Below are 21,436 nucleotides of genomic sequence, written 5' to 3' on the forward strand. Positions count from 1 at the left end.
GCGGCGGTGATGGCGGCGGTGATGGCGGTGGATCATCCGATGTTGATTTGTCGGATTAGTTTATATTGATCGGTTTTAAGACTATTGTAATTTGATGGTTATGGGATGTAATATAATACGTTGTGATGGTATTAAGACTATAATGATGTAATGATACGGTTTAATCCTCCGGTTATCGGAGTTTGTGAATGTTTGCGTTGGATTTAATTACTATGGTTTAATTATGAAATTTACTAGTTTTTGCGAATGATTTTGAGTAGTATAGTTTAATGATTATCATTGTTGTTTGTTTTGGTTGTTTGGTTGTTTGGTTGTGATTGGATTGGATTTGTGTATTGATTTGGTTTGGTATCCAGGGGCTGCAGAAAAACCTGCAATTTTTTTTTAAAATCAGACCTTAAAACCGACCGACAATAGGCACAACCGACCACTTTTGACCATTACAAAACCCAGAAAACCGACCGTCAGGTGACATAACCGACCACCTTCTTTATAAAACCGACCGTCTCCTTTAGAGAGTGGTCGGTTTTAGGACGGTCGATTATGACATTTAAGTTAGCTTCTGAAATAAAACCGACCGATGTGCACACTTTGACCACGGTCGGTTATGAGTTCCAGTCAACATTTTAAAAATAGACATAACCGACCGTCGTCTTTAGAGGGTGGTCGGTTTTAGGACGGTCGGTTATGAAGTTTAAGTTTGCTTCTGAAATAAAACCGACCGATGTGCACACTTTGAACACGGTCGGTTATGAGTTCCAGTCAACATTTAGAAATAGACATAACCGACCACCTGCTGTCGGTTATGACTCAGTGACGTGGCGACACGTGTGCACACGTGTTACCATGTGTACACAGTGACCCCACATTTTAGTAAAATGCCCAAGCACTTAACCGACCACTGTGTTGGTCGGTTATGAGGCTTAAACCCGACCAAAGGTCATAACTGACCAGGCTAAAACCGACCACCCCTCGTGGTCGGTTATGAACCTTTTAACCGACCGTTTTGCCTCTTAACCGACCATTTTCAACGGTCGGTTTTGTCCTGTTTTCTTGTAGTGTTAAGACCCGAACCGGAACCAAAATTTTGGTTCGGCTCGATTCTCAATTCTAAACCGAGAAATGCTCACTCCTAACTCTAATGATAACCCTCTTATTAAAAGCTAAGAATCAGCTTAATTTTCTATTAATAAGTAATGATATTTTTATAATTATACTAATTTCTGAGTACTTAAACATATACAACATATATTACATCTATCTTTCTATTCACGGGTGTTATTATATCACTCATCATCAACACATCTGTCAATAATTATATTTTGAGTATTAACAAACTTATGGTAAATGATCTGTAAATTGAAAAATCTCCCAATTTTAAAGCAATCGACAAATTATACACAAATCACCAATCCAACATTTATAATATCAATTCACTAGTCACCAAAACTAAAATATAAATTATCAAAATATCAACATAAATAACCAAAATTCATGTTAATCATTAATACTTTGATAATAATCACAAAGATTTCTACACATAAATCACAAAACTATATGCAACCAAACTTTACAAAATAATGATTATTATCCACATGAAGAATTACCAACCGCTATCAAATCACAAGCTTCGGTCAACGTACAATCTTCAGGTGCCTTTTTTTTCTCCTTATATTGATCCTAGATCGAAGTCGTGGGCCTATTGACTTTCTTTAAATCGGACTTAATCTTCGACATCATTTCACATTAAATTTCTAATGATGTTGCTAAAGTAACGTTTTAATAAAATAAAAGAGAATGTATAAAGAGAAATAAATCAGGTGAGAAAAAAGGTTATAAAATGAGAAGAAGAAAGTAAAAATGGAGACCGATGAGAAGATGAGAGAGAAATAAATAATTTTAGAAGTCGGTAAGAAATGGGATCAGATCGGGAAGTAGATAGATGAGTGAGTAGGTTGCCCAGGGTAGGTGGCTGGCAGGAAAAAGAAAAAACAACAATGTATTCGTGTATCTTTTTGTTTTAAATTCAAATGTGTGTATGGTCTAGACAGGGTCGGCCCTTGGGTAAGGCGACCAAGGCGGCCGCCTAGGGCACCACCGCGCACAGGGGCACCAAAATATATCAATAACATATGTATATAGGTGTATTTATTTTTTATATTATTTATTTTTTTATTTTTTTTATTTTAAAATACAAATTTTAATTAGAATACATTAACATATATGTGATTGGGGGACATATTAAAATTTTAAAATATATTATTATCTTTGTGATAACTTTATTTTAAAACTAAAATATAATTTACTTTAATTTACTTTAAAAATATAATTAATAAATTTATTTAATAAACAAAACAAAGTAAAAATGTGAAAGGTTTGGAGAAATTGAGTTTTTGGACTATGAGCGTATATACCCATGTTAGGTCTCAATATGTTTGTAGAAGGGGGGTTGAATACAAACAATACTGTTTAATCGAATAAAATGCGGAATAAAAAAGTGAAACAAAATTCAAGTTAAATAAAACTATTATTAAACTTGAAAGGTGTTACAACAACGGTATCGTTTACAAGGGATTAATCTCAAATAAATTATTCCAAATCTAGAATAAATTCGACATGAACTTTTTCTATTTTTGTTATAAAAAGGATCAAATGCTAAATGTAATTTGAGATTAAGTTCTAGGGATTTTGATCCGCTAGATAGTTACACAAGAACAAGAAAAGGATTTCTAGTGGATTAGATTTAACAATAAATACTAGAAATAAATGATCTGTGAAATTGCAATAAGTTCTCTGCAGTTTTTCTTTTGTTCTGTGTTCTTCTGTGTTTTACATTCAATGCTCTTTTTTTGTTGAAAAACAGCTGCTCTGCTTTATATTGAATCCTGTGATTTTAATTAATTGGCAAGACAATCCATTTAGCTCAGCATGACAATCCTTTGAACTGGTAGGACTTTCGGTAGGACTATCAATTGAACAGATAGGACTTTCGGCAAGACAATCTAAATGCACTAGCATGACTTTCGGTATGACTATTGATTGTCATACTGATTGTCTTGCTAATACAAAAGATAGTCTTGCTGGATTAAAACAGATTTTAATCAAATAATAATTCTGAATTAATTAATCAATTAATTCAATTAATCAATAAATTAATCTTTGCAGATTTAATTTATTCTCTTAATTAAATTATATGACTTAATTAATTAATAGAGAATTAATACTAATCTTGAGTAGCAACCATTCTTCTGAAAATCTTCTGAAAATCACTGTCAATTATGAATCAATTCCAGCACTTCAATGTTGACACTCGATGTACTATCTGGTTCATGAGTGACTAACTTCCATGACGTTTCTTCATGCCTTGACCTTGATACTCTTGATTTTCTTCAGACTAAATCCTTGTAGTTAATTGATACCCTGACGAGATCTATGTCACTTGATTAAATCCACAATCTTGATTTATATCACTGAGGCTTGATCAATTTCTTGAGCTTCTTACAGTGAATTAAGTCCTCAAGTCTGTAGACGAACAATGTTACTTAATCCTTTGACATATGTTACTATGAGAGATCTCTCTGACGATAGAACCACTATTTACTTGTTATATCCTTATTTGAGTTGAGTTAATTCCTCGAATAAACAAATAGGCTATGACATATGCCTTTCAATCTCCCCTTATTTGTTTGTTAGACAATAACAACAAATACCTAGAGGATAACTCAACTAACAAATAAGAAAAAGATATAAACAGTAATGCAAAGTAAATAACAGAAAAGTTCAGGATTATATTTAACATTTTCCAGATTCCAAAAGAAATTTACAAGTGAATACAAGATAGTTGTTCCTCTAGACTGAACATATAACTACATTAGTCTATCTTGATTCATAAAGCCCTAATCATATTACATTAAGTTTTGAGCTTATTGAATTCCGTTGTCTTCTCTTCCAAATTCACCTTCTTCCAAATCTTCAAGCAACTCCTTGCCAAAGACACGATCCTTTTCAGAAGTGAAGCTGGCTGGTCTGACTGGTTGAACTCCAACTGACTTTAGCTTATTCTTGAACTGATTGTACCTTTTAATATTCTTTTCAAAATAAATTTGAATCAGATCAGCTGCTTGAGTTTTCAACATGGATGAATATCCAGCAGTTCATAAGTGATGTTCCATCCAGACAAGATGCCTAGCTGGGTAGTCTTTAAGAGATTGTGAATCGAGCTGGCAGATTTGAAGACAGTCAGACTTAAAGAATCTTACCTGATGAGGATTGTTGACCACTTGAGGACTAGCTCTGCTGGCAAACTCTTTGAGCCTTTCTCGAAGAACTTCATTCAATTCTGAGCTTCTCTTGACTTTGTTGAGAAGAACCCAAATCTCTGATAAAGAACGATTCTCAAACAGATGAAGTGATACTTTGAAAGATCCTTCGCTCTGACAATATACAAATATGCTCATTTCATTTAGAGATATGTCAAAGGCAGTTGTGATCCTTGAGACTTCAGTATTTACAGCATTCATGTACACGTCATTGTTTGGATTAGAGATCTCCAGCTTGTCCAGAAGATGTAGAAACTGTCTATCATTGTTTGTGCTTAGCTGAGGCATATCAAGTACTCTCCTAGCTTCATCCCATTTCTCACCAATCTTCAGTCTGACATCTCTTCTCCTTTCTTTAGCTTTAATGTCATGAAGACGTTGCTTTTGAAGAGTTTCTGTTCTTTGGATGTCTTTCCTCATGTCAATGATCTGGGATACCTTTTCGAGTTCAGCTTCTTTTCTTTTCAACTCTGACTGCTGCTGCTGAAACTCTTTCTCAAACACAAGATCCACTGGAGCTTCCTCTTCCCATTCTCCAAAATCACTTTCCTCCTCAGCTTCAAAGAAACCATCTTTATCTTTATCTTCCAAGACTGGTTCAATGGGAACGTCACAAATATCAAAGTCATCATGTTCTCCACTATAGTAGATATCATCAGGCTTCCATATTCCTTCAGCAGAAGTATCTTTTTCTTTTCCCTTTTCACTTCTCCCTTTCTTCTCCCCCTTAGTTGAGGAATCCTCTACAGACTTTCCCTTAGATCCTCCATGACCTCCATCACCTCCATCACCTTCAGAGCCTGAGCCTCCATCAGACGGCCCTTCAAAGAAAGTCCTTTGTTCTTCATTAGGGCAGTGAGAATTTTTGATCATGAAGTACAAGTGCTTCATCCCTTCATTCAGATGTTCCATACCCGTCTCTATCTTCAGAAATCTGGAGGAATCCAGTGAATGATTCATTTCAACCAAGTCTTCAAGAGAAGTCATTCTTGTATGGAGAGAGCAGAAGTTTGAAATGTCTTCAGCTGATAACGTTGGAGATGCCTGGATTGAGTTAAGCTTTGGTACAACCGATGTCTTCAAATCTGATATTTCAGTCCTGATGAGAGCCAGCTGATTATTGACAGAGGTGGAAGAAGAAGACTGTTCAACCACTTGTGCTTTGAATGATTTAGCTTTAGCCTGACTTTTTGCAAGTTGTTCCTTGAGATCAGCAATTTGAGCTAACAGATTTTCAGTGTTTGTGTTTGTGTGTGCGCTCACCTGAATATCTCTCCTGTTTGATTCACTCAACTCACGTGCTTGTGTATCTCTCAATATAATTGCTCGTGAGGAGTCTTCCTGATGCTGATCTACTGTACCTGCATTTAAAATCACCCTAGCCTCTTCAAGAGAGGTCAGTGGTGGTGCAATGGGAATTCGCGAGTCCCGATCCTCAGTCAAACTTATCTTTTCATGTGAAATAGATGTCTGAATTGCTTCAGGGATAGATTGACCGAGTTGCCCTCCACTTTCTCCAGATAAATCTGTGAGTGGAGAATCCCGTGAGGGAGCCAGAGGTGTTGGATCTGGGAGGGGAGAAAATGACTCTATTAAAGGTGGCTGAGAGTCAGATTTTCCCTCAGAAGCATGTGACTGCTCTTATGCCGTAACTATGGCAGGCACTTTAACCGACTCAATGTGCAATCCTCGCTCTGTGTCCTGAGTATCATCTATTGGTCTGTATGCTTCCATTGTGAGTAATGGAATTGTGCTTGACTCGGTACAGGATGCCATGGCCCTATGGCGAATTTTAATAGATTCATCATGTTGAGAGAATGTCTCTAGTAACTTTCCAGTGGCCATTTTAAAGTCCATGTCTTGTTGGGAGGACAAGGATGGGCTTTCAGATGCCTCAGTAAATATTCTTCTTTTCTTGGGTGGAGGCAGAGCTGAGGGTTCATTCACATCCAACAACATACTACTTCCTACTAACCTTCTAGGCAACATTTTAGACAGTGGGGGAGAGGTTGAGATAGGTTATGACTTTGTGTTTGGCTCTATGACCTGGGATTGAAGCTGTGGTTCTACAACTTCATGGTCAGTCCTATCAACCACTGGGGGTCTTTCAACAGAAGGAGGAATAGTTTGAGTTTGAGGAATTATTACCTGCAGAGGAAGAACATCTGATGTTTGAGCCTGGGTGGTTTGAACCACTGGAGGTTGAGCTTGTTGTTCATGACCGGGAAGATTGAAGATAGGTAAAGGAATGTAAGTGGCCATGAAAGCAGATACAAGTACTGGAACTTGCATGAATTTAAAGGTTGTGTCTTGGCGAGTGTAAATCTTTTTGCTTACTGGAGGGGGTTCAGTTACTGAAGAGTTAGCAAAAAGAGCTTTATGCTCAGGTGAGAGAAGATGTTCTACTATGAGCATGAGAAAATGAGCGTAGTAGCATGAAACCCTGCGATTTGTAGAATGATCACGTAAAGCAGTAGTGAGACGTCTCAGAAGAATGGGTAAAAGTAGTTTGCCAAAATTGATCCTTTGATTGAAAACAACCGCAAGACCAATATACTGCAGAGTGGAAGTGATGTTGTGAAAGTTGGATTTAGTGCAGTTGGCAAACACTTTAGAAAGTGTATCGAAGAAAATGTCCCATTCAGAAACCAAATTGGATTTAGACAACTTGGTTAAGTTAATCACCCCCTGATAGTGAATAGCATCGAAAAAGTTTGAAATATCATTTTCAGAGGGCAAATTACAGAAATTGTCCAATGGAAAATTTAACGCACGATTGATGACTGTTTCATCAACTACATACTGTGTGTTTGCCACGGTGAATGAAAAAGATTTAAAATCATCGGCCACAGTAGAGGTTGTGCAAATCAGTCTGAGCAGATCAACATTTAAAATTACATTTGATTTAATAGCAGAGCTAACAATCGAATGGTCATTTAAAAATCTAATCTATGGCTTAAATTTTTCCACATCACATTTATCTGGATTAAAATAACCAACAAGATTATGCAAAACAATTTGGAAATTGAGAGCCATTTAAAAATAATAATAATAAGACACACACTTTCAGAATTTTAAGAGTAATATTAAGAAAATTCGAATTAATTAAATTAATTTAATAATTCGAATTAAATTAATTATATCCGAAAAAATTAGAAAGTAATGTATCTCGTTAATGTTCTTAACTCACAATGAAAGATCTGAAAAACGCACAAGACACAAAACAAAAATAACTAAAAAATACCCAAAAGCAAACAAACACTGATTTTTGAAGGGAACAAAAATGAAGTGAATTTTTTTAAAAAAAAAATAAAAATTGGGCAGCACTTCTGTATGTATATACGTGTATGTATATATCACATGAGTGAAGTTTTGTGAAGCTGAGTAAAAACTCGAGCAAGAAGACAATGGAGGCGTTTTGATTAAGATCGAATAGAGAGAGAGAGAGAGAGAAATAAGAGAAAAAAAAAGACTGTTGGAATTTTGAACAAAAACTGAACTGAATGATTTACAAAACAAAAAAACATTAAGTAGACAACTGGTATGACAATCGAGGAAAGTCATACCGATTGTCTTCCCGATTGTCATACCAGGCAAATTGAGAAAACAAAACAAAAAAACATAGTAATAATATAACTGGTATGACAATCTGATAGTCATACCGATTGTCATACCAGTATAAAATAAAAACAAATATAAATTTTATTACTGGCATGAAAATCAATAGTCATACCGATTGTCTTGCCAGTTATAAAATTAAATTGAATTAAAAATAAACACTTATATGTACTGGAATGACTTTCAGCAAGACAATTTCAATTGTCTTGCCGATTGTCATTCTAGTATAAAATAAATTAAATATTTATATAAATATACTGAAATGACTTTCAGCAAGATAATTTCAATTGTCTTGTCGATTGTCATTCAAGTATCAAATTAAAACAAACAAATATATATATATATATTATATAAAACAAATATTAACAGTTTTTAACAAATACAGAACTTATTAAAAGAAAATTACAGAAAACTACAATAAATACTAATATAGATATGGCAGAAAATATTTACACAATTAAAATATTTCAAAGATAATTATATTTTCAGTCCAAAAATAGATTTCTTTTGAATTTTAGCAAATAAAATTCATAGAAAAATATTTTTAGAGAAAATAAGATATTCTGAGACATTAAAATTAACAAGTTGAATAAATAAATAAGATAAGATAATACAAATTACATAGAAATAAGCAAGTATTATGGAAAATGATAAAATGAATTTGCAAATGAATTTTTCATTTATGAAAAATTCATTTGTAAATTCACTCAAGAACAGATTTCAGATATTCACAAGTTTAATCACTAAAGCTATTCAACATGCCCAATTTACCAACTAATTTGGTAAATGTGGATTCATCAAGAGGTTTAGTGAAAATATCTGCTATTTGTTCTTCTGTTGGAACAAAAAATAGTTCAACAATACCATTCATGATGTGCTCTCTAATAAAATTATACCTGATGTCAATGTGCTTGGTCCTTGTATGCTGCACAGGGTTGTTGGTGATGGCTATTGCACTTGTATTGTCACATAGAATAGGTATTTTGTTCAATACAGAGCCATAGTCCCGTAGCTGATTCCTAATCCATAATGGCTGAGCACAGCAGCTTCCAGCAGCAATATATTCAGCCTCGGCCGTTGAATTTGAAACTGTTTGCTGTTTCTTGCTGTACCATGAGACTAGTCTGCTACCTAGGAATTGACAACTCCCTGAGGTGCTTTTCCTATCAACAACACTGCCTGTGTAATCTGAATCTGTATATCCAACAAGGTTAAAACCAGATTCTTTAGGGTACCAAATACCTAGATTTGGTGTTCCCTTAAGATATCTTAAGATTCGTTTAACAGCAACGAGATGAATATCTCTAGGATCCGCTTGGAACCTTGCACATAAGCATGTAGCATACATAATATCTGGTCTACTTACAGTAAGATAGAGTAACGAGCCAATCATACCTCTATAGCTTGTGACTTCTACCTTAATGGAGTTTTCACATGGTCCAAGCTTGACAGCTGTAGTTGACGGAGTCCTTGCTGATGCAGAATCCTCTAGATTGTACTTTTTGAGGAGTTCCTTGAGATACTTGGATTGACAAATAAAAGTTCCATCTAACCTTTGATTTACTTGTAATCCAAGAAAGAACTTCAGCTCTCCCATCATGCTCATTTCAAATTTGCTATGCATTAACTTAGCAAATCTCTTACAGAGATTATCATTAGTAGACCCAAATATTATATCATCCACATAGACTTGGACTAATATAGTATCATTCTTATGCTTTTTAGAAAAGAGAGTTTTGTCTTTGACACCTCTAATAAAGCTATTTTCAATAAGAAATTCAGAGAGAGTGTCATACCATTTTCTCGTAGACTGTTTGAGTCCATAGATAGCCTTGAAAAGAAAGTAGACAAAATCCAAATGATCTGGATCTTCAAAACCAGGAGGTTGCTCTACATATACCTCTTCATCCAGCTTTCCATTCAAAAAGGCACTCTTGACATCCATTTGATAAACTTTAAAGTTAGAGAATGCTGCAAATGCCAGAAATATCCTGATGGCCTCTAGTCTAGCCACTGGAGCATAGGTTTCATCATAATCAATGCCTTCAGCTTGAATATACCCTTTAGCTACCAGTCTTGCTTTGTTTCTTGTAACCACACCATCTTCATCTAGTTTATTCCTGAATACCCACCGAGTACCAACAGCTTTCTTGTGTGTAGGTCTAGGTACCAATTTCCAGACTTGTTGATGTTCAAACTGATTGAGTTCATCTTGCATAGCAATCACCCAATCTGGATCAGTCAGTGCTTCCTCAATCTTCTTAGGTTCCATCTCAGAAAGAAATCCTGAGAACAGACACTCATTTTGAGTAGCACGTAGTTCTGACTCCAACATCTGGATCACCAATAATCAACTCAAAAGGATGAGCTTTATTCTAGACAGTCTGTCTTGGAAGATTTGATCTTGATGATTCGCCTTGAAATTCATTGGGATGTTGTAACCTACTAGTTGATCCTTCAGCATCTCCCCCTGAGTTGTTGCCATGTTGACTTGAAGATTCTCCGTCAGTAGCAGTGGTATCTCCATTGTTGCCAAAGTTTCCATCACCATAACCTTGAGTATCATCATGATTAACAGGTTCTTCACCAGCAACAACCTCAGGTTCTTGATCATGTTCTGATTCTGAATCTGACATATCATCAAATTTCAGTTTCTCAGAAGGATCTTCAGTTTGAATACTAGGGAGTTTAGTGTCATCAAATGTAACATTGATGCTTTCAGTTACTTTGTGTTGATCAATGATATACACCCTGTATGATCTTCTTCCATATCCAACAAAAATACCCTCATATGCCTTTGCCTCGAATTTACCACGGCGATCATCTCCATCCTTGAGCACGAAACATCCGGCACCAAATACATGAAAGTATTTGATAGAAGGTTTCTGTTCATTCAAAATCTCATAAGGAGTTTTCATGAAGTCTTTGTTGATTAGAGTTCGATTCTGAGTATAACATGCAGTATTGACAGCTTCAGCCCAAAAGTACATTGGAAGACCTGATTCACTTAACATCGTTCTTGCAGCTTCAATCAATGTACGATTCTTCCTTTCTACCACTCCATTTTGCTGAGGGGTTCTAGGAGCTGAAAATTGTCTGGTAATCCCTTTTTCTGTACAGAATCCATTGAGAAGTGAATTCTTGAATTCTATTCCATTATCTGACCTTATTGCTCTAACAGGGACATTAGAATCCAACTCGATCAACTTTATATGATCAATCACAACTTGTGGTGTTTCATCCTTAGAGTGAAGGAATAAAACCCACGAATACTTGGAATAGTCATCAACTATCACAAGACAGTAACACTTCTTTGACATTGAAAGAACATTAACTGGTCCAAATAAATCCATGTGCAATAATTGTAGAACACCAGTTATGGAGGATGTGTCAGTGCCTCTGTGACTTGCTTTCTTTGACTTTCCTTTCTGGCAAGCCACACATAGTCCTTCTGGGGAGAATTCCAGCTGAGGCAGACCTCTGACCAATTCTCTTTTGACAAGAGAATTCATTGTTTTGAAATTGAGATGAGAAAGTCTCTTGTGCTATAGCCAACTCTCATCAGACGATGCCTTTGCATAGAAACAATTGACTTCAGGATTGCTTCCAGAGTTCATGTCAGGTACGAACAGATTTCCTTTCCGGATTCCCATCAAGGAGGGTTTTTCATTTTTCTTGTGCAGAATCTGACACTTCAGCTTGTCGAATAAAACATTGTAGCCGTTGTCACAGAACTGACTAATGCTAAGCAGATTGTGTTCAAGTCCTTGCACAACATTTTCAATGATAACATTTCCAGTTAGTAAACAGCCATATCCCTCAGTTAAACCTTTGCTGTTATCTCCAAAGGTAACCACTGGGCCAGCTTTCTCAACCACATTTGATAGTAGGGCTCTATCTCCGGTCATATGTCTTGACGATCCGCTGTCAAGAATCCACACTACCGGTTGTACCTGTTTAATGCCCTGCAATATAAATGGATTAGACCTTCTTCGGAACCCAAGCTTGGTTGGGTCCGACATACTAGTAAAATTGGCCTTTATCAGGCAAAACAACATCCTTAACTTTAATGTTCTCAGCTTTCTCAATGACTGGACATTTGACCTTGTGAACAGCCTTGACAAATTTATGTTTAGGCTTAGGCATAAATGTCTCCTTTCTAGCTTTAGGAGGACTAGCAGTCTTAGACCTATCATGTTTCCTATTATTCACATGCTGACGAAGAGTAGTCTTATCATTAGAAACATGCTTACCATTAAAATAAGCTTACATCAAATTAAAAGCACAAGACATACAATCAGGAACACCACATGCTTTATGAGAGGGATTAACAATAGGCAACTTATGCATGGTAGACATGGCATTTGTTTTATCCAACTAATGTGTGTCTGAGTTAGTCTCAGTTGCTTTCACAACTTTGACTGGAACCTTTGACACACTTGACTTGGAAACAGCTTTCTCATTAGCAAGATCTTCAGCACGGATTTCTTTTTGAATAATAAATGAGGTCTCATCAAATGGTTCAGCAATTGATTCTTTATAGAGGGGTTCATCAACACCCTTAAGCACATGTGGTACTTCCCTACCTTTAGTACATACATGAGGAGGGGAGTTTATGCCTAATTTTCCAATAGCAACATTGTAATCATAACATATTCCAGATGTTTGATTAACAGCTTGCTTGTTGTAAAACTCTTTGGACTTCGAACAAGAATTAAAGTAAGCTTTAACCTTAGCCTCAAGACCGGTGATCTTGTCTTTGAGAATAGTTTCGAGTTGTCTATAACAATCAACTCTATTCTCTAGAAAAGATACTTGTTCTTTTAATTTATCTTGATTAATGTGCACAAGTCTTAATTCATTGACCTCTTTCTCAAGGTCTTTGATTTGTTGATTTAACATTTCATTATCACGACGAGCACAATCTAAGGAACCTCCTAGATGATAAACTAATTCAGCATCATTAAATTTTACCTCTTTTCTTAACTATGAGGTGTTCGCATCACTAGCCATGAGAGCAAGATTCCCAACTTCTTCATCTTCACTGTCAGTATCATCCCAGCTTCTTCCCTTTGCCAGGTAAGCCCTTTCAGATTTACTCTTCTGATTAGAATCATAAGAGTTCTTCCTAACTTGTTTTTGCTTCCTGCATTCTGTGGCAAAGTGTCCCAAATCATTGCAGTTGAAGCATCGAATGGTGCTTTGATCAACCATCCATGTTTTGTACCCACCACTGCTGGTGTTAGAGGATGAAGATCCACCTTTCTGGAATCTGTTGTAGTTGGACTTGTACTTGAACTTGGGATTCCTCTTGAATCTGACATTGGAGAATCTCTTGACAATTAGGGCCATTGACTCATCTTCCAATTGCTCCAGTTCTTCCAAGGAATAAAAATCATCTCCTGATTGATTTGTAGTAGGAGGATCAAATTCTGCTACTATCACATTTTCTTCAACCTTGGAAGACTGTACCATTCTTTCTGACTGTTGAGATTGTTGTTGTTGTTGTTCTTCAGCTACTAGAGCAGTAGACGTGCTGACCACTCTTCCTTTCCCGTAGACTTCCTTCTGCTGAATCTGCTCCAACTCATAAGTCTTTAACACACCATAGAGCCTTTCCAAAGAAATCTCACTCAGATCTCTTGCTTCTCTTATGGCAGTGATTCTATGTTCAAGATGAGTTGGCAGTGTTAAAAGGAACTTTTTGTTGACCTCCCTGATGGAATAGTATTTACCATTAATGTTCAGGTTGTTGATCAATGCATTGTACCTCTCAAACACTCCAGTGATTCCTTCTCCTGGATTGGATTTAAAGTATTCATACTCAAAGGTTAGGATTTCTAACTTGTTCTCCCTAACTTCCTCTGTGCCTTCATTAATAACCTCAATAGTTTCCCAGTTGTGTTTGGAATCTTTACAGTTCATCACATGTCTATTCATCAAGGGATCAAGGGAATCTACTAAAATTAATTGAAGGCTAGCATCCAGGGAGGCTTCTTCTTTTTCAGCAGGAGAAAAATCCTCAGGATCTTTCACATAAGTTCTTGCTTTGGTAATCACCACATCATTTTCTATTACCTTTGTTTCAATAACCATCGGAATTTTAGGACCCTTCTTTAACACTTCCAGATATTTGGAATTTGCAACTTGTAAAAACAATAGCATCTTCTTCTTCCACATAACATAATTTTCTTTATCGAATAGTGGAATTTTAACGGTTCCAACTTTTTGTGTAGTCATTATGAATTTTTGAGTAAATAAAAATTCAAGGAGTGAAAGAATCACAAAAGTCTAGGATCTTGATTTGTACGTTAATCAGAAGGCTCTGATACCAATTGTTAGGTCTCAATATATTTGTAGAAGGGGGGTTGAATACAAACAATACCGTTTAATCGAATAAAATACGGAATAAAAAAGTGAAACAAAATTCAAGTTAAATAAAACTATTATTAAACTTGAAAGGTGTTATAACAACGGTATCGTTTACAAGGGATTAATCTCAAATAAATTATTCCAAATCTAGAATAAATTCGACATGAACTTTTTCTATTTTTGTAATAAAAAGGATCAAATGCTAAATGCAATTTGAGATTAAGTTCTAGGGATTTTGATCCGCTAGATAGTTACACAAGAACAAGAAAAGGATTTCTAGTGGATTAGATTTAACAATGAATACTAGAAATAAATGATCTGTGAAATTGCAATAAGTTCTCTGCAGTTTTTCTTTTGTTCTGTGTTCTTCTGTGTTTTACATTCAATGCTCTTTTTTTTGTTGAAAAACAGCTGCTCTGCTTTATATTGAATCCTGTGATTTTAATTGGCAAGACAATCCATTTAGCTCAGCATGACAATCCTTTGAACTGGTAAGACTTTCGGTAGGACTATCAATTGAACTGATAGGACTTTCGGCAAGACAATCTAAATGCACTAGCATGACTTTCGGTATGACTATTGATTGTCATACCGATTGTCTTGCTAATACAAAAGATAGTCTTGCTGGATTAAAACAGATTTTAATCAAATAATAATTCTGAATTAATTAATCAATAAATTAATCTTTGCAGATTTAATTTATTCTCTTAATTAAATTATATGACTTAATTAATTAATAGAGAATTAATACTAATCTTGAGCGGCAACCATTCTTCTGAAAATCTTCTGAAAATCACTGTCAATTATGAATCAATTCCACCACTTCAATGTTGACACTCGATGTACTGTCTGGTTCATGAGTGACTAACTTCTGTGACGTTTCTTCATGCCTTGACCTTGATACTCTTGATTTTCTTCAGACTAAATCCTTGTAGTTAATTGATACCCTGACGAGATCTCTGTCACTTGATTAAATCCACAATCTTGATTTATATCACTGAGGCTTGATCAATTTCTTGAGCTTCTTCCAGTGAATTAAGTCCTCAAGTCTGTAGACGAACAATGTTACTTAATCCTTTGACATATATTACTATGAGAGATCTCTCTGACGATAGAACCACTATTTACTTGTTACATCCTTAGTTGAGTTGAGTTAATTCCTCGAATAAACAAATAGGCTATGACATATGCCTTTCAACCCATTACCCCAGATGGCCAGATGAAGTCATATAACAAAAGTACAAAACCCTCTCCTTCCCTCTGCTTAGCTACCGAATAAAATACAGAACACAGATTGATCTCTGTTCATTCTGAATATCAATTATCAAAATACTGGAAGTCATCGACTCATCATGAAGATCGGATCATCTGTGTTTTGCAATTCAGCAATTATAACACATGTATGGTTTAAAGATTTCTATTCTAATTACTTTTTTAATAATATTTTAATTTACTATTTGTTTATTATTATTTTTCAATTTAAGGATTTGATGTGAATAATTAGAGAATAATTGAGATTTGTTTTTGTAAAAAGTAGTATGTCTTTTGTGATTTACTGATTTGGGATTGGTGACTAAAATTAATTGCATTATTTTGTTTGATGACTAGATAATTTGAAAATGAAGCGTAACCAGTTATCGGGGCATCAAAAAAGGCAAAAGAAATTGAAAGCGACGGAAGCAGAGAAATTGCAAATGGGCTCTCTTGACAAGTTTTTTGGGGAAAAAACAACTAATAGTGGTGATATTGGGGTTCCTATTGAGAATACAGATATTAGAAAAGAATCTGAGAATGAAGCTACATATACTTAATTTGAGCAGGAGACTGAAACTGAGGAGCCAGAAACTCAAAATTTAAAAGATGGGCTTGTCGAGAATAATGTAGAAGAGACTGAGAAAGAAATTTCAGATGTTAGTATCAATTATGATCCTGGTACATGGAAGAAAATTGATCAGTGGCTACGAGATTCATTGGTAAGAAAAGGACCTATCAGAATAATTTTAGAATATTTTCCAAAAGATTCAAGAAATAGACATTGTTGCATGAAGCTTGAGGGATTTCTTAGACATGATATGTGATATGATATTGTTGGCGCAGAGTTGTTTAACGAGTTACTAGTGCTTCGAATGTTAATACCCGATGAGATAACAAAGGCAATAGATGTGCTTAATTATTTAAGTTCTAGTTCAAGACAAATAAATTATCCAAATGCTTGGATAGCTTATAGAATCGTTGTGACCATTCCTATTACAGTGGTAGAGGCGGAAATGACATTTTCTAGATTGAAACTGATCAAATCTTATCTCCGCTCTTTGATGTCTCAAGATAGACTTAATGGATTGGCTTTATTGTCTATTGAAAGTGAGCTGGCAAGTTCTCTAGATTATAGCAAAATCATAGAGAGATTCACATCTCAAAAGCCTAGAAAAAAGTTTCAAAATCAATAAAGGTAAACTCATTTTTATAACTTTATTTTGACATTGTTGTGTACTAGTAATGATGACAGTTCTATATTCATGATACTACATCAGTGGCTTGCAGGAGATTATTGCAGGAGGTTGAAAACTTGGATATTTAGCGTACAAGAAATTCATTATATTCACTTGTTACTTTAGATTCAAGTAAGTTTTCTTTTATACAATGAATATATCTTATTGTGATTTTTTGGTTATGAATATAGGGCACCATTTTTGAATCCCGCCAAGGGCACCCAAATACATAGGGTCGGCCCTGAGTCTAGATTATAAGTTGTTATAATAATTGAATGGCTGAGATTTAGTCTCAGTTCTCATTTTAATAATGATTCTCATTTGAGCACTTAGCTTTGCATATAATAGGTCATGAAATAAAGACCTCGTTTATTTCATCAACTTTGTAGGTACAAAGAAACTTCAACTTTCACGAAATTAAGTTGACGACTCTTGGTATTGGAGGAACGAAAAGTTATGACATTATTTATTGGTCTTCAAAATTTACACTTTTGTTCATTGTATGCAACTCCAAATCAACCATTATCACATCCACTTCTTATTTAAGCCATACAATAACGAGATCAGAAGTTGTGTACTTATGAATATTAACCAAGGTTCACTAATTGAGGTTATTTATCCATCTCATACCCATACTTACTAACTACTTACACTTATCAAAACTAATTAAGAATCATGCTTCTTTGAAACAATTACTCCAACAGGTTGTAAGCGTGCTTAAGTATTTATAATTGCAACATTAAGAACTCAAAAGAAAGTTCAAGAATAAATTTAAAATCATAGATAAAGAATCACCTTATCAAAACAAGCTTCGAATTAACAATCACAGTAGCACAGCAATATCCTCGACGGAATATACACGCGTATGTGTGTGTATATACATATCAAAGACAAGAACTGAAACAATGCAATAAGTTTCGGATCAAAGCAACCGGAATAAGGATTATACGGCGACCTGAAAGTGGTCGGAAAACAAAACCGGAATCACAGCGGCGGCGAGAGGACAGGAGAAGAAGGGAAGCACCATGAGACCGGAGAAAAGAGAAAGAGAGCCCAGAGATGAGAGAGATCAATCGATGGGAGAGATAGAGATGCCCCCGTCTGTGTCTTTTTCTTTTTCTTTTTTTTGAACCACCATCTCCTGCCACAATTCTAGTGAGGAAGGAAAACATGCCACGTATAAAACAAATGAACACATAACCCGAGAGTCTGGTTTCTGTTCCGCGCTTTGCAATTTAACGAACTAATTTGCGGGTAAAAATAACCCGAAAAATCACCAAAACAAATGTTAAAATTCTCAGAATATTTAAAAACTAGTAAAATATAAATTTCATAATTTTTGAAGCATTTTTGAATTTAACTTTGGACCCGCTCCTAAATACAAATTAGAAAATCATTTGGGGATAAATGATTGACGAAATATTATTCTCTAAATTTTATAAATTCCTATAAAAAATTATTGAGATTTTAAAGCTATAAAAATAATTTTATAGATAAAACCAGTATTTATGAAAATAAATCTTCAATAAAATCCCATTTAAAAACAGAAATAAATTAATACGACTCAACGATTAATAAGATAAACAATTCTCAACTACATCTGAGTCACACATAAATAATATTAATACAACACATAGCTGGCAGAATCATATCATATATTTATTGATTTGATATTCATATTTTAATGACACAAAAATACAGATCATTATACCTTAATTATGAAGCTAACACATAACAGCTAATCATCAAGTGTTTATACAGGCAAACATATAATATTCTTCATATTTAACTATATATTTTACCTACTAAATATTGACAATAACAAGTAACATTTGCAGTCTTTAATGAAATATAAATGGCTTATTCTTAGATATTAAATGCATACTCGTTTGTGCTTCTTGGACCGAGATGTGACAACTCTTCTCTCCTAATAAAAATTTCGTCCTCGAAATTAGTTACATGTATTGTTGAATAGGTAGGGATACTGTCATTTCATGTTCTCTTCTGTTTCCAAAGTTGCTTCTTCTCTAGAGTGATTCCTCCACAATATTTTAACAAGTGGTATCTTCTTATTCCTTATCTGTTTGATCTTATGACCTATAATTTCTACTAGTTCTTCTACATAACTTGCATTTTCATAGATCTCTATTTCTGGACCTTTCAAAATATGTGTAGGATCGCAACGACACATTCGTATCATACTAACATGGAAACATATTTCAATCATAAAGCATTAAACAACAGATAACATTCTCTTTCATGGGAAAGTCTTTCACGATTCTTATTTCAATAATTCTCTATAACATGTTCAGGGCACGCAATAACCCACATATTATATCTCGAATAAGAAATCAAACTTAACCCATATTGGTTCATATCCGATCTGATCAGCATACTAATTTGGTTAGCAAACAATTCCAAATTAACAAAAAAATCCATTTATAAGACAATACCTCTATTTAAGATATATCAGTAAAATAGTTTATTGCTCTAGCAACACCCAATACTGTTCATATTTATTTATAACAGTTCAGGTTCGTTCATAATAATTCAAGGAATCTTATATAAGTCCATGTTAGTTCATAACAGTTATTATTTGGTTTTGACAGTTGAGAGTAGTCTATAACAATATACCAAATTAGTTCTTACTAACCGTAAAAGTTCATAGCACGTACCAGTTCAGAAATCAACTTCAAAAATCAGAGAAACTTCAATTTTACAACAAGTTTGACCATATCATTCGGCTTCTGCAAAACTTGTTAGCATAACCAATTCACAACTGCTACTATATTCTAAGAATGTATCCTTTTTGGTAACTCTGGATTGTTATAACCAACAAATTCAACATCAATTAAAGCTTTCATATTATAAAGTAACTTGAGACAATTGCAACTGCTCATTATCTACTTATTTAAAAATTACAATCATGACTATTATTAAATTCACACAAACCCTATGCACTCTGATCAATTTATCATAATTTGACGATCGTCTCCCATTACCATTCTACAATCAGCCTCTTTAAACAAATGACCAGTTCTATCCTGATTGTGTTATTTGAATTCTATAATGTTGGTGTTACTGATATCAGTCTCATATTAGCTTATACAATCATTACCCAGATTTCAAAGTAAATACTAGCAATCTTGCCTCTTGTCAAATACTTCGTGTTTTCGTGCTCAACATTTTCGATCTACAACCAACTTATATCTCAGTATATACTGTTTACACACCCAAACTACATCAATTTATTAATACCAAGAAGTACCTATCTACAACCTTGTACCTAGATGACAAATGATGTGTATTCACCCTATTTGCAAAAATTGCAATCATAAAAATATATAAGAATATATTCCAATCAACCAAAACATTGGAAAAATTTCTTTTCGCCACTTTTGTAAATACTAATTTGATCACAGTTATGGCAATAAATCATATGTTAACCACGTCATACAGAAATCAGGGATTTGTATCTTATTATAATCCCAACTTATGTGTCATTAACGCTAGATACATGCTAACCATTAAAATATTAAAAACATTACCAACTTTATTATAATATGCATTTTGGCTAACACACCATCTCAATATAACTATTCAAAGAGAAAAGATAAACTTATTAAAAATAAAATACCTTAAGCGCTTCAATTTTCTGGACCAGTATAAGATACATCTTCCATTCTTTATGCATTATCACATTATAATCACTGTATATCTTTGCACCTTCTCTTTCATCACTATATATATGTCATGTTTTGCAAATGAATGCTTGACACATGTAATACAATATGACTATGACTTTGGCCAGCTGCTCCTCCTTATCTTCTTTATACAAAATGATCATTATCATGCAAATATATATATATGGATAATTGTGTAGACACATGTATATTGTATTCAACTATATATACTACTATGCATATGTATCCCAACTTCCCTGGAGGTCATATCCCTACTCTGATACCAACTAAAATGTGACACCCTTATAATAAAATAAGCGAATATCCTTGTGTACATGTCAATTTCTCAAAATCACTTTAAGGAATAATAAAACCCTGAATAAAAATATTCTTTTAATAAAAGTAAATATTGACCCTTTCAAATGCTTTTGTGATGCGGAAGCTGAAAACTTTAGAAAATGTAACTCACTATAAACATAACAATTAGCAGTCAAAACATGTTTGCAACTATTAGAATTTATTATATAATATAGACTTTTATACAGAGGAAATTTAGAAAATTTTGGCATATAATATTCGTAAATCGGACTATCCACCTGTAATCCAAATTCATCCTAAATTATTTAACAACAAATCTAACTTTTAAAGAGAAATACAAGTTCAACATGTCCTAACCGATCAGGTGAACAACTAGACAATACAGCACGATAACTCAACATAAAATATTAATAGCGGAAATAAAAATACAACCATATTATATATATGTGCAAATGCTGAGGAGGAGAGACTCTGAAGATCCAGTTGGCCTACTTTTAGGTCACACAACACTGTGGAAGGGGGTTGAATACAGTGTTTATACAATTAAATCAATTTAACACAAGTATGTAAAAAAGATCAAGTATATTGAATAAACTCTGTTACAATAAGAACTGTTGTTCTCTCCCAGTGATGAACA

This window comes from Apium graveolens, chromosome 1, assembly GCF_009905375.1.
Source record: "Apium graveolens cultivar Ventura chromosome 1, ASM990537v1, whole genome shotgun sequence".
Taxonomy (NCBI): Eukaryota; Viridiplantae; Streptophyta; class Magnoliopsida; order Apiales; family Apiaceae; genus Apium; species Apium graveolens.